This window comes from Garra rufa, unplaced genomic scaffold (genome assembly GCF_049309525.1).
Source record: "Garra rufa unplaced genomic scaffold, GarRuf1.0 hap1_unplaced_003, whole genome shotgun sequence".
In the NCBI taxonomy this organism is placed as follows: Eukaryota; Metazoa; Chordata; class Actinopteri; order Cypriniformes; family Cyprinidae; genus Garra; species Garra rufa.
The window spans coordinates 1756163-1769067 of NW_027394278.1; the positions used below are offsets into that span (position 1 = coordinate 1756163).

Here is a 12905-nt window from a genome sequence, read left to right on the forward strand (position 1 = left end):
AAGGTGAGCTCTAAAATTAGCAAACTCCTTAATCCAACAGTTTGGTGACTGTCCTTTGTTTGTCATGCTGCTCTCTTATACAGTTGTACTTCCTGCTTCCTGTCATGTGTCTAGTCACATGGCAGGCCAACCATCCATTTATTTAAGACACACACACACTTAAAATGTTAAGAGCAATAAAATGGCCTAAAAAAACATGTAAAACACTTAACACTCTATAATACATTTAAATGATTGTAATAAATAGAGCGGTAAAACACGTCTTTCTAAAAGCCAGCATATTATATAAATAGTGAAGAAAAGGCAAAAGCTTACAGCACCTGGTATTCCCAGGCGGTCTCCCTTCCAGAGTTACAAGATTAAAATGGGGTCAGATTTAACTGTGAGAGATGACTAGTGGTTAAAAGAATGAGACATAAAAGAAGATTGGTTTAAATAGATTTGGTTTATATACAAGGTTCACATAAAAGACTTTAAAACAACACGATAAAACTAGGTAAATGCTGTTAAAAGAATACAGTTCATTTGTCCATACCCTAAAAACAGTCCAAGAATCCCAGTGTGTTGATAAGTCCAATGTGAGTGTCCACCATTGTATATACAATCCACAGAAAGTGTAATCCAAAGTTTGCAGGTGGTGAATGGAAAGGTGAGCTCTAAAATTAGCAACTCCTTAATCCAACAGTTTGGTGACTTTTTTTGTCATGCTGCTCTCTTATACAGTTGTACTTCCTGCTTCCTGTCATGTGTCTAGTCACATGGCAGGCCAACCATCCATTTATTAAAGACACACACACACTTAAAATGTTAAGAGTAATAAAATGGCCTAAAAAACATGTAAAACACTTAACACTCTATAATACATTTAAATGATTGTAATAAATAGAGCGGTAAAACACGTCTTTCTAAAAGCCAGCATATTATATAAATAGTGAAGAAAAGGCAAAAGCTTACAGCACCTGGTATTCCCAGGCGGTCTCCCATCCAGAGTTACAAGATTAAAATGGGGTCAGATTTAACTGTGAGAGATGACTAGTGGTTAAAAGAATGAGACATAAAAGAAGATTGGTTTAAATAGATTTGGTTTATATACAAGGTTCACATAAAAGACTTTAAAACAACACGATAAAACTAGGTAAATGCTGTTAAAAGAATACAGTTCATTTGTCCATACCCTAAAAACAGTCCAAGAATCCCAGTGTGTTGATAAATCCAATGTGAGTGTCCACCATTGTATATACAATCCACAGAAAGTGTAATCCAAAGTTTGCAGGTGGTGAATGGAAAGGTGAGCTCTAAAATTAGCAACTCCTTAATCCAACAGTTTGGTGACTTTTTTTGTCATGCTGCTCTCTTATACAGTTGTACTTCCTGCTTCCTGTCATGTGTCTAGTCACATGGCAGGCCAACCATCCATTTATTAAAGACACACACACACACTTAAAATGTTAAGAGTAATAAAATGGCCTAAAAAACATGTAAAACACTTAACACTCTATAATACATTTAAATGATTGTAATAAATAGAGCGGTAAAACACGTCTTTCTAAAAGCCAGCATATTATATAAATAGTGAAGAAAAGGCAAAAGCTTACAGCACCTGGTATTCCCAGGCGGTCTCCCATCCAAGTACTAACCAGGCCCGACGCTGCTTTGCTTCCGAGATCAGACGAGATCGGGCGGTCTCAGCGCAGTATGGCCGTAAGCGAGTACTGCTCCAAAAAGTGGGCTATTTATAGATCAGCCTCCGTAAAAGCCATCTTATTATATAAATAGTGAAGAAAAGGCAAAAGCTTACAGCACCTGGTATTCCCAGGGGGTCTCCCATCCAAGTACTAACCAGGCCCGACGCTGCTTTGCTTCCGAGATCGGGCGCACTCAGCGCAGTATGGCCGTAAGCGAGGACTGCTCCAAAAAGTGGGTTATTTATAGATCAGCCTCCGTAAAAGCCATCATATTATATAAATAGTGAAGAAAAGGCAAAAGTTTACAGCACCTGGTATTCCCAGGCGGTCTCCCATCCAGAGTTACAACATTAAAATGGGGTCAGAATTAACTGTGAGAGATGACTAGTGGTTAAAAGAATGAGACATAAAAGAAGATTGGTTTAAATAGATTTGGTTTTTATACAAGGTTCACATAAAAGACTTTAAAACAACACGATAAAACTAGGTAAATGCTGTTAAAAGAATACAGTTCATTTGTCCATACCCTAAAAACAGTCCAAGAATCCCAGTGTGTTGATAAGTCCAATGTGAGTGTCCACCATTGTATATACAATCCACAGAAAGTGTAATCCAAAGTTTGCAGGTGGTGAATGGAAAGGTGAGCTCTAAAATTAGCAACTCCTTAATCCAACAGTTTGGTGACTTTTTTTGTCATGCTGCTCTCTTATACAGTTGTAATTCCTGCTTCCTGTCATGTGTCTAGTCACATGGCAGGCCAACCATCCATTTATTAAAGACACACACACACTTAAAATGTTAAGAGTAATAAAATGGCCTAAAAAACATGTAAAACACTTAACACTCTATAATACATTTAAATGATTGTAATAAATAGAGCGGTAAAACACGTCTTTCTAAAAGCCAGCATATTATATAAATAGTGAAGAAAAGGCAAAAGCTTACAGCACCTGGTATTCCCAGGCGGTCTCCCATCCAAGTACTAACCAGGCCCGACGCTGCTTTGCTTCCGAGATCAGACGAGATCGGGCGGTCTCAGCGCAGTATGGCCGTAAGCGAGGGCTGCTCCAAAAAGTGGGCTATTTAAAGATCAGCCTCCGTAAAAGCCAGCATATTATATAAATAGTGAAGAAAAGGCAAAAGCTTACAGCACCTGGTATTCCCAGGCGGTCTCCCATCCAGAGTTACAAGATTAAAATGGGGTCAGATTTAACTGTGAGAGATGAGTAGTGGTTAAAAGAATGAGACATAAAAGAAGATTGGTTTAAATAGATTTGGTTTATATACAAGGTTAACATAAAAGACTTTAAAACAACACGATAAAACTAGGTAAATGCTGTTAAAAGAATACAGTTCATTTGTCCATACCCTAAAAACAGTCCAAGAATCCTAGTGTGTTGATAAGTCCAATGTGAGTGTCCACCATTGTATATACAATCCACAGAAAGTGTAATCCAAAGTTTGCAGGTGGTGAATGGAAAGGTGAGCTCTAAAATTAGCAAACTCCTTAATCCAACAGTTTGGTGACTGTCCTTTGTTTGTCATGCTGCTCTCTTATACAGTTGTACTTCCTGCTTCCTGTCATGTGTCTAGTCACATGGCAGGCCAACCATCCATTTATTTAAGACACACACACACTTAAAATGTTAAGAGCAATAAAATGGCCTAAAAAAACATGTAAAACACTTAACACTCTATAATACATTTAAATGATTGTAATAAATAGAGCGGTAAAACACGTCTTTCTAAAAGCCAGCATATTATATAAATAGTGAAGAAAAGGCAAAAGCTTACAGCACCTGGTATTCCCAGGCGGTCTCCCATCCAGAGTTACAAGATTAAAATGGGGTCAGATTTAACTGTGAGAGATGACTAGTGGTTAAAAGAATGAGACATAAAAGAAGATTGGTTTAAATAGATTTGGTTTATATACAAGGTTCACATAAAAGACTTTAAAACAACACGATAAAACTAGGTAAATGCTGTTAAAAGAATACAGTTCATTTGTCCATACCCTAAAAACAGTCCAAGAATCCCAGTGTGTTGATAAGTCCAATGTGAGTGTCCACCATTGTATATACAATCCACAGAAAGTGTAATCCAAAGTTTGCAGGTGGTGAATGGAAAGGTGAGCTCTAAAATTAGCAAACTCCTTAATCCAACAGTTTGGTGACTGTCCTTTGTTTGTCATGCTGCTCTCTTATACAGTTGTACTTCCTGCTTCCTGTCATGTGTCTAGTCACATGGCAGGCCAACCATCCATTTATTAAAGACACACACACACTTAAAATGTTAAGAGTAATAAAATGGCCTAAAAAACATGTAAAACACTTAACACTCTATAATACATTTAAATGATTGTAATAAATAGAGCGGTAAAACACGTCTTTCTAAAAGCCAGCATATTATATAAATAGTGAAGAAAAGGCAAAAGCTTACAGCACCTGGTATTCCCAGGCGGTCTCCCATCCAAGTACTAACCAGGCCCGACGCTGCTTTGCTTCCGAGATCAGACGAGATCGGGCGGTCTCAGCGCAGTATGGCCGTAAGCGAGGGCTGCTCCAAAAAGTGGGCTATTTAAAGATCAGCCTCCGTAAAAGCCAGCATATTATATAAATAGTGAAGAAAAGGCAAAAGCTTACAGCACCTGGTATTCCCAGGCGGTCTCCCATCCAGAGTTACAAGATTAAAATGGGGTCAGATTTAACTGTGAGAGATGAGTAGTGGTTAAAAGAATGAGACATAAAAGAAGATTGGTTTAAATAGATTTGGTTTATATACAAGGTTAACATAAAAGACTTTAAAACAACACGATAAAACTAGGTAAATGCTGTTAAAAGAATACAGTTCATTTGTCCATACCCTAAAAACAGTCCAAGAATCCTAGTGTGTTGATAAGTCCAATGTGAGTGTCCACCATTGTATATACAATCCACAGAAAGTGTAATCCAAAGTTTGCAGGTGGTGAATGGAAAGGTGAGCTCTAAAATTAGCAAACTCCTTAATCCAACAGTTTGGTGACTGTCCTTTGTTTGTCATGCTGCTCTCTTATACAGTTGTACTTCCTGCTTCCTGTCATGTGTCTAGTCACATGGCAGGCCAACCATCCATTTATTTAAGACACACACACACTTAAAATGTTAAGAGCAATAAAATGGCCTAAAAAAACATGTAAAACACTTAACACTCTATAATACATTTAAATGATTGTAATAAATAGAGCGGTAAAACACGTCTTTCTAAAAGCCAGCATATTATATAAATAGTGAAGAAAAGGCAAAAGCTTACAGCACCTGGTATTCCCAGGCGGTCTCCCATCCAAGTACTAACCAGGCCCGACGCTGCTTTGCTTCCGAGATCAGACGAGATCGGGCGGTCTCAGCGCAGTATGGCCGTAAGCGAGGGCTGCTCCAAAAAGTGGGCTATTTAAAGATCAGCCTCCGTAAAAGCCAGCATATTATATAAATAGTGAAGAAAAGGCAAAAGCTTACAGCACCTGGTATTCCCAGGCGGTCTCCCATCCAGAGTTACAAGATTAAAATGGGGTCAGATTTAACTGTGAGAGATGAGTAGTGGTTAAAAGAATGACACATAAAAGAAGATTGGTTTAAATAGATTTGGTTTATATACAAGGTTAACATAAAAGACTTTAAAACAACACGATAAAACTAGGTAAATGCTGTTAAAAGAATACAGTTCATTTGTCCATACCCTAAAAACAGTCCAAGAATCCTAGTGTGTTGATAAGTCAAATGTGAGTGTCCACCATTGTATATACAATCCACAAAAAGTGTAATCCAAAGTTTGCAGGTGGTGAATGGAAAGGTGAGCTCTAAAATTAGCAAACTCCTTAATCCAACAGTTTGGTGACTGTCCTTTGTTTGTCATGCTGCTCTCTTATACAGTTGTACTTCCTGCTTCCTGTCATGTGTCTAGTCACATGGCAGGCCAACCATCCATTTATTTAAGACACACACACACTTAAAATGTTAAGAGCAATAAAATGGCCTAAAAAAACATGTAAAACACTTAACACTCTATAATACATTTAAATGATTGTAATAAATAGAGCGGTAAAACACGTCTTTCTAAAAGCCAGCATATTATATAAATAGTGAAGAAAAGGCAAAAGCTTACAGCACCTGGTATTCCCAGGCGGTCTCCCATCCAGAGTTACAAGATTAAAATGGGGTCAGATTTAACTGTGAGAGATGACTAGTGGTTAAAAGAATGAGACATAAAAGAAGATTGGTTTAAATAGATTTGGTTTATATACAAGGTTCACATAAAAGACTTTAAAACAACACGATAAAACTAGGTAAATGCTGTTAAAAGAATACAGTTCATTTGTCCATACCCTAAAAACAGTCCAAGAATCCCAGTGTGTTGATAAGTCCAATGTGAGTGTCCACCATTGTATATACAATCCACAGAAAGTGTAATCCAAAGTTTGCAGGTGGTGAATGGAAAGGTGAGCTCTAAAATTAGCAAACTCCTTAATCCAACAGTTTGGTGACTGTCCTTTGTTTGTCATGCTGCTCTCTTATACAGTTGTACTTCCTGCTTCCTGTCATGTGTCTAGTCACATGGCAGGCCAACCATCCATTTATTTAAGACACACACACACTTAAAATGTTAAGAGCAATAAAATGGCCTAAAAAAACATGTAAAACACTTAACACTCTATAATACATTTAAATGATTGTAATAAATAGAGCGGTAAAACACGTCTTTCTAAAAGCCAGCATATTATATAAATAGTGAAGAAAAGGCAAAAGCTTACAGCACCTGGTATTCCCAGGCGGTCTCCCATCCAGAGTTACAAGATTAAAATGGGGTCAGATTTAACTGTGAGAGATGACTAGTGGTTAAAAGAATGAGACATAAAAGAAGATTGGTTTAAATAGATTTGGTTTATATACAAGGTTCACATAAAAGACTTTAAAACAACACGATAAAACTAGGTAAATGCTGTTAAAAGAATACAGTTCATTTGTCCATACCCTAAAAACAGTCCAAGAATCCCAGTGTGTTGATAAATCCAATGTGAGTGTCCACCATTGTATATACAATCCACAGAAAGTGTAATCCAAAGTTTGCAGGTGGTGAATGGAAAGGTGAGCTCTAAAATTAGCAACTCCTTAATCCAACAGTTTGGTGACTTTTTTTGTCATGCTGCTCTCTTATGCAGTTGTACTTCCTGCTTCCTGTCATGTGTCTAGTCACATGGCAGGCCAACCATCCATTTATTAAAGACACACACACACACTTAAAATGTTAAGAGTAATAAAATGGCCTAAAAAACATGTAAAACACTTAACACTCTATAATACATTTAAATGATTGTAATAAATAGAGCGGTAAAACACGTCTTTCTAAAAGCCAGCATATTATATAAATAGTGAAGAAAAGGCAAAAGCTTACAGCACCTGGTATTCCCAGGCGGTCTCCCATCCAAGTACTAACCAGGCCCGACGCTGCTTTGCTTCCGAGATCAGACGAGATCGGGCGGTCTCAGCGCAGTATGGCCGTAAGCGAGTACTGCTCCAAAAAGTGGGCTATTTATAGATCAGCCTCCGTAAAAGCCATCTTATTATATAAATAGTGAAGAAAAGGCAAAAGCTTACAGCACCTGGTATTCCCAGGGGGTCTCCCATCCAAGTACTAACCAGGCCCGACGCTGCTTTGCTTCCGAGATCGGGCGCACTCAGCGCAGTATGGCCGTAAGCGAGGACTGCTCCAAAAAGTGGGTTATTTATAGATCAGCCTCCGTAAAAGCCATCATATTATATAAATAGTGAAGAAAAGGCAAAAGTTTACAGCACCTGGTATTCCCAGGCGGTCTCCCATCCAGAGTTACAACATTAAAATGGGGTCAGAATTAACTGTGAGAGATGACTAGTGGTTAAAAGAATGAGACATAAAAGAAGATTGGTTTAAATAGATTTGGTTTTTATACAAGGTTCACATAAAAGACTTTAAAACAACACGATAAAACTAGGTAAATGCTGTTAAAAGAATACAGTTCATTTGTCCATACCCTAAAAACAGTCCAAGAATCCCAGTGTGTTGATAAGTCCAATGTGAGTGTCCACCATTGTATATACAATCCACAGAAAGTGTAATCCAAAGTTTGCAGGTGGTGAATGGAAAGGTGAGCTCTAAAATTAGCAACTCCTTAATCCAACAGTTTGGTGACTTTTTTTGTCATGCTGCTCTCTTATACAGTTGTACTTCCTGCTTCCTGTCATGTGTCTAGTCACATGGCAGGCCAACCATCCATTTATTAAAGACACACACACACTTAAAATGTTAAGAGTAATAAAATGGCCTAAAAAACATGTAAAACACTTAACACTCTATAATACATTTAAATGATTGTAATAAATAGAGCGGTAAAACACGTCTTTCTAAAAGCCAGCATATTATATAAATAGTGAAGAAAAGGCAAAAGCTTACAGCACCTGGTATTCCCAGGCGGTCTCCCATCCAAGTACTAACCAGGCCCGACGCTGCTTTGCTTCCGAGATCAGACGAGATCGGGCGGTCTCAGCGCAGTATGGCCGTAAGCGAGGGCTGCTCCAAAAAGTGGGCTATTTAAAGATCAGCCTCCGTAAAAGCCAGCATATTATATAAATAGTGAAGAAAAGGCAAAAGCTTACAGCACCTGGTATTCCCAGGCGGTCTCCCATCCAGAGTTACAAGATTAAAATGGGGTCAGATTTAACTGTGAGAGATGAGTAGTGGTTAAAAGAATGAGACATAAAAGAAGATTGGTTTAAATAGATTTGGTTTATATACAAGGTTAACATAAAAGACTTTAAAACAACACGATAAAACTAGGTAAATGCTGTTAAAAGAATACAGTTCATTTGTCCATACCCTAAAAACAGTCCAAGAATCCTAGTGTGTTGATAAGTCCAATGTGAGTGTCCACCATTGTATATACAATCCACAGAAAGTGTAATCCAAAGTTTGCAGGTGGTGAATGGAAAGGTGAGCTCTAAAATTAGCAAACTCCTTAATCCAACAGTTTGGTGACTGTCCTTTGTTTGTCATGCTGCTCTCTTATACAGTTGTACTTCCTGCTTCCTGTCATGTGTCTAGTCACATGGCAGGCCAACCATCCATTTATTTAAGACACACACACACTTAAAATGTTAAGAGCAATAAAATGGCCTAAAAAAACATGTAAAACACTTAACACTCTATAATACATTTAAATGATTGTAATAAATAGAGCGGTAAAACACGTCTTTCTAAAAGCCAGCATATTATATAAATAGTGAAGAAAAGGCAAAAGCTTACAGCACCTGGTATTCCCAGGCGGTCTCCCATCCAGAGTTACAAGATTAAAATGGGGTCAGATTTAACTGTGAGAGATGACTAGTGGTTAAAAGAATGAGACATAAAAGAAGATTGGTTTAAATAGATTTGGTTTATATACAAGGTTCACATAAAAGACTTTAAAACAACACGATAAAACTAGGTAAATGCTGTTAAAAGAATACAGTTCATTTGTCCATACCCTAAAAACAGTCCAAGAATCCCAGTGTGTTGATAAGTCCAATGTGAGTGTCCACCATTGTATATACAATCCACAGAAAGTGTAATCCAAAGTTTGCAGGTGGTGAATGGAAAGGTGAGCTCTAAAATTAGCAAACTCCTTAATCCAACAGTTTGGTGACTGTCCTTTGTTTGTCATGCTGCTCTCTTATACAGTTGTACTTCCTGCTTCCTGTCATGTGTCTAGTCACATGGCAGGCCAACCATCCATTTATTTAAGACACACACACACTTAAAATGTTAAGAGCAATAAAATGGCCTAAAAAAACATGTAAAACACTTAACACTCTATAATACATTTAAATGATTGTAATAAATAGAGCGGTAAAACACGTCTTTCTAAAAGCCAGCATATTATATAAATAGTGAAGAAAAGGCAAAAGCTTACAGCACCTGGTATTCCCAGGCGGTCTCCCATCCAAGTACTAACCAGGCCCGACGCTGCTTTGCTTCCGAGATCAGACGAGATCGGGCGGTCTCAGCGCAGTATGGCCGTAAGCGAGGGCTGCTCCAAAAAGTGGGCTATTTAAAGATCAGCCTCCGTAAAAGCCAGCATATTATATAAATAGTGAAGAAAAGGCAAAAGCTTACAGCACCTGGTATTCCCAGGCGGTCTCCCATCTAAGTACTAACCAGGCCCGACGCTGCTTTGCTTCCGAGATCAGACGAGATCGGGCGCTCTCAGCGCAGTATGGCCGTAAGCGAGTACTGCTCCAAAAAGTGGGCTATTTATAGATCAGCCTCCGTAAAAGCCATCATATTATATAAATAGTGAAGAAAAGGCAAAAGCTTACAGCACCTGGTATTCCCAGGCGGTCTCCCATCCAGAGTTACAAGATTAAAATGGGGTCAGATTTAACTGTGAGAGATGACTAGTGGTTAAAAGAATGAGACATAAAAGAAGATTGGTTTAAATAGATTTGGTTTATATACAAGGTTCACATAAAAAGACTTTAAAACAACACGATAAAACTAGGTAAATGCTGTTAAAAGAATACAGTTCATTTGTCCATACCCTAAAAACAGTCCAAGAATCCCAGTGTGTTGATAAGTCCAATGTGAGTGTCCACCATTGTATATACAATCCACAGAAAGTGTAATCCAAAGTTTGCAGGTGGTGAATGGAAAGGTGAGCTCTAAAATTAGCAAACTCCTTAATCCAACAGTTTGGTGACTGTCCTTTGTATGTCATGCTGCTCTCTTATACAGTTGTACTTCCTGCTTCCTGTCATGTGTCTAGTCACATGGCAGGCCAACCATCCATTTATTTAAGACACACACACACTTAAAATGTTAAGAGCAATAAAATGGCCTAAAAAAACATGTAAAACACTTAACACTCTATAATACATTTAAATGATTGTAATAAATAGAGCGGTAAAACACGTCTTTCTAAAAGCCAGCATATTATATAAATAGTGAAGAAAAGGCAAAAGCTTACAGCACCTGGTATTCCCAGGCGGTCTCCCATCCAAGTACTAACCAGGCCCGACGCTGCTTTGCTTCCGAGATCAGACGAGATTGGGCGGTCTCAGCGCGGTATGGCCGTAAGCGAGGGCTGCTCCAAAAAGTGGCCTATTTAAAGATCAGCCTCCGTAAAAGCCAGCATATTATATAAATAGTGAAGAAAAGGCAAAAGCTTACAGCACCTGGTATTCCCAGGCGGTCTCCCATCCAGAGTTACAAGATTAAAATGGGGTCAGATTTAACTGTGAGAGATGAGTAGTGGTTAAAAGAATGAGACATAAAAGAAGATTGGTTTAAATAGATTTGGTTTATATACAAGGTTAACATAAAAGACTTTAAAACAACACGATAAAACTAGGTAAATGCTGTTAAAAGAATACAGTTCATTTGTCCATACCCTAAAAACAGTCCAAGAATCCTAGTGTGTTGATAAGTCCAATGTGAGTGTCCACCATTGTATATACAATCCACAGAAAGTGTAATCCAAAGTTTGCAGGTGGTGAATGGAAAGGTGAGCTCTAAAATTAGCAAACTCCTTAATCCAACAGTTTGGTGACTGTCCTTTGTTTGTCATGCTGCTCTCTTATACAGTTGTACTTCCTGCTTCCTGTCATGTGTCTAGTCACATGGCAGGCCAACCATCCATTTATTTAAGACACACACACACTTAAAATGTTAAGAGCAATAAAATGGCCTAAAAAAACATGTAAAACACTTAACACTCTATAATACATTTAAATGATTGTAATAAATAGAGCGGTAAAACACGTCTTTCTAAAAGCCAGCATATTATATAAATAGTGAAGAAAAGGCAAAAGTTTACAGCACCTGGTATTCCCAGGCGGTCTCCCATCCAGAGTTACAACATTAAAATGGGGTCAGAATTAACTGTGAGAGATGACTAGTGGTTAAAAGAATGAGACATAAAAGAAGATTGGTTTAAATAGATTTGGTTTTTATACAAGGTTCACATAAAAGACTTTAAAACAACACGATAAAACTAGGTAAATGCTGTTAAAAGAATACAGTTCATTTGTCCATACCCTAAAAACAGTCCAAGAATCCCAGTGTGTTGATAAGTCCAATGTGAGTGTCCACCATTGTATATACAATCCACAGAAAGTGTAATCCAAAGTTTGCAGGTGGTGAATGGAAAGGTGAGCTCTAAAATTAGCAACTCCTTAATCCAACAGTTTGGTGACTTTTTTTGTCATGCTGCTCTCTTATACAGTTGTACTTCCTGCTTCCTGTCATGTGTCTAGTCACATGGCAGGCCAACCATCCATTTATTAAAGACACACACACACTTAAAATGTTAAGAGTAATAAAATGGCCTAAAAAACATGTAAAACACTTAACACTCTATAATACATTTAAATGATTGTAATAAATAGAGCGGTAAAACAAGTCTTTCTAAAAGCCAGCATATTATATAAATAGTGAAGAAAAGGCAAAAGCTTACAGCACCTGGTATTCCCAGGCGGTCTCCCATCCAAGTACTAACCAGGCCCGACGCTGCATTGCTTCCGAGATCAGACGAGATCGGGCGGTCTCAGCGCAGTATGGCCGTAAGCGAGGGCGCTCCAAAAAGTGGGCTATTTAAAGATCAGCCTCCGTAAAAGCCAGCATATTATATAAATAGTGAAGAAAAGGCAAAAGCTTACAGCACCTGGTATTCCCAGGCGGTCTCCCATCCAGAGTTACAAGATTAAAATGGGGTCAGATTTAACTGTGAGAGATGAGTAGTGGTTAAAAGAATGAGACATAAAAGAAGATTGGTTTAAATAGATTTGGTTTATATACAAGGTTCACATAAAAGACTTTAAAACAACACGATAAAACTAGGTAAATGCTGTTAAAAGAATACAGTTCATTTGTCCATACCCTAAAAACAGTCCAAGAATCCTAGTGTGTTGATAAGTCCAATGTGAGTGTCCACCATTGTATATACAATCCACAGAAAGTGTAATCCAAAGTTTGCAGGTGGTGAATGGAAAGGTGAGCTCTAAAATTAGCAAACTCCTTAATCCAACAGTTTGGTGACTGTCCTTTGTTTGTCATGCTGCTCTCTTATACAGTTGTACTTCCTGCTTCCTGTCATGTGTCTAGTCACATGGCAGGCCAACCATCCATTTATTTAAGACACACACACACTTAAAATGTTAAGAGCAATAAAATGGCCTAAAA

The 12905-nt window shown here is 38.1% G+C and overlaps 10 non-coding genes and 2 pseudogenes across 10 annotated transcripts; all 12 read right to left on the reverse strand.

The window, feature by feature from the left end:
• Window positions 1-1588: 1588 nt before the first annotated feature.
• On the reverse strand, window positions 1589-1707 carry LOC141310046 (5S ribosomal RNA). The gene has a single exon (XR_012347593.1). It is a non-coding gene; the product is annotated as a 5S ribosomal RNA (ribosomal RNA).
• An 84-nt stretch (window positions 1708-1791) lies between these two features.
• On the reverse strand, window positions 1792-1900 carry LOC141310459 (5S ribosomal RNA; annotated as a pseudogene).
• Window positions 1901-2623: 723 nt separating this feature from the next.
• LOC141310047 (5S ribosomal RNA) lies at window positions 2624-2742 on the reverse strand. Its single transcript, XR_012347594.1, has one exon. It is a non-coding gene; the product is annotated as a 5S ribosomal RNA (ribosomal RNA).
• Window positions 2743-4117: 1375 nt separating this feature from the next.
• On the reverse strand, window positions 4118-4236 carry LOC141310050 (5S ribosomal RNA). The gene has a single exon (XR_012347596.1). It is a non-coding gene; the product is annotated as a 5S ribosomal RNA (ribosomal RNA).
• Window positions 4237-4966: 730 nt separating this feature from the next.
• On the reverse strand, window positions 4967-5085 carry LOC141310051 (5S ribosomal RNA). The gene has a single exon (XR_012347597.1). It is a non-coding gene; the product is annotated as a 5S ribosomal RNA (ribosomal RNA).
• Window positions 5086-7102: 2017 nt separating this feature from the next.
• Window positions 7103-7221, reverse strand: LOC141310052 (5S ribosomal RNA). Its single transcript, XR_012347598.1, has one exon. It is a non-coding gene; the product is annotated as a 5S ribosomal RNA (ribosomal RNA).
• An 84-nt stretch (window positions 7222-7305) lies between these two features.
• LOC141310460 (5S ribosomal RNA) lies at window positions 7306-7414 on the reverse strand (annotated as a pseudogene).
• Window positions 7415-8137: 723 nt separating this feature from the next.
• On the reverse strand, window positions 8138-8256 carry LOC141310053 (5S ribosomal RNA). Its single transcript, XR_012347599.1, has one exon. It is a non-coding gene; the product is annotated as a 5S ribosomal RNA (ribosomal RNA).
• A 1376-nt stretch (window positions 8257-9632) lies between these two features.
• On the reverse strand, window positions 9633-9751 carry LOC141310054 (5S ribosomal RNA). The gene has a single exon (XR_012347601.1). It is a non-coding gene; the product is annotated as a 5S ribosomal RNA (ribosomal RNA).
• Window positions 9752-9835: 84 nt separating this feature from the next.
• LOC141309873 (5S ribosomal RNA) lies at window positions 9836-9954 on the reverse strand. The gene has a single exon (XR_012347420.1). It is a non-coding gene; the product is annotated as a 5S ribosomal RNA (ribosomal RNA).
• Window positions 9955-10685: 731 nt separating this feature from the next.
• LOC141310298 (5S ribosomal RNA) lies at window positions 10686-10804 on the reverse strand. Its single transcript, XR_012347843.1, has one exon. It is a non-coding gene; the product is annotated as a 5S ribosomal RNA (ribosomal RNA).
• Window positions 10805-12173: 1369 nt separating this feature from the next.
• On the reverse strand, window positions 12174-12292 carry LOC141310379 (5S ribosomal RNA). Its single transcript, XR_012347924.1, has one exon. It is a non-coding gene; the product is annotated as a 5S ribosomal RNA (ribosomal RNA).
• Window positions 12293-12905: the final 613 nt, after the last annotated feature.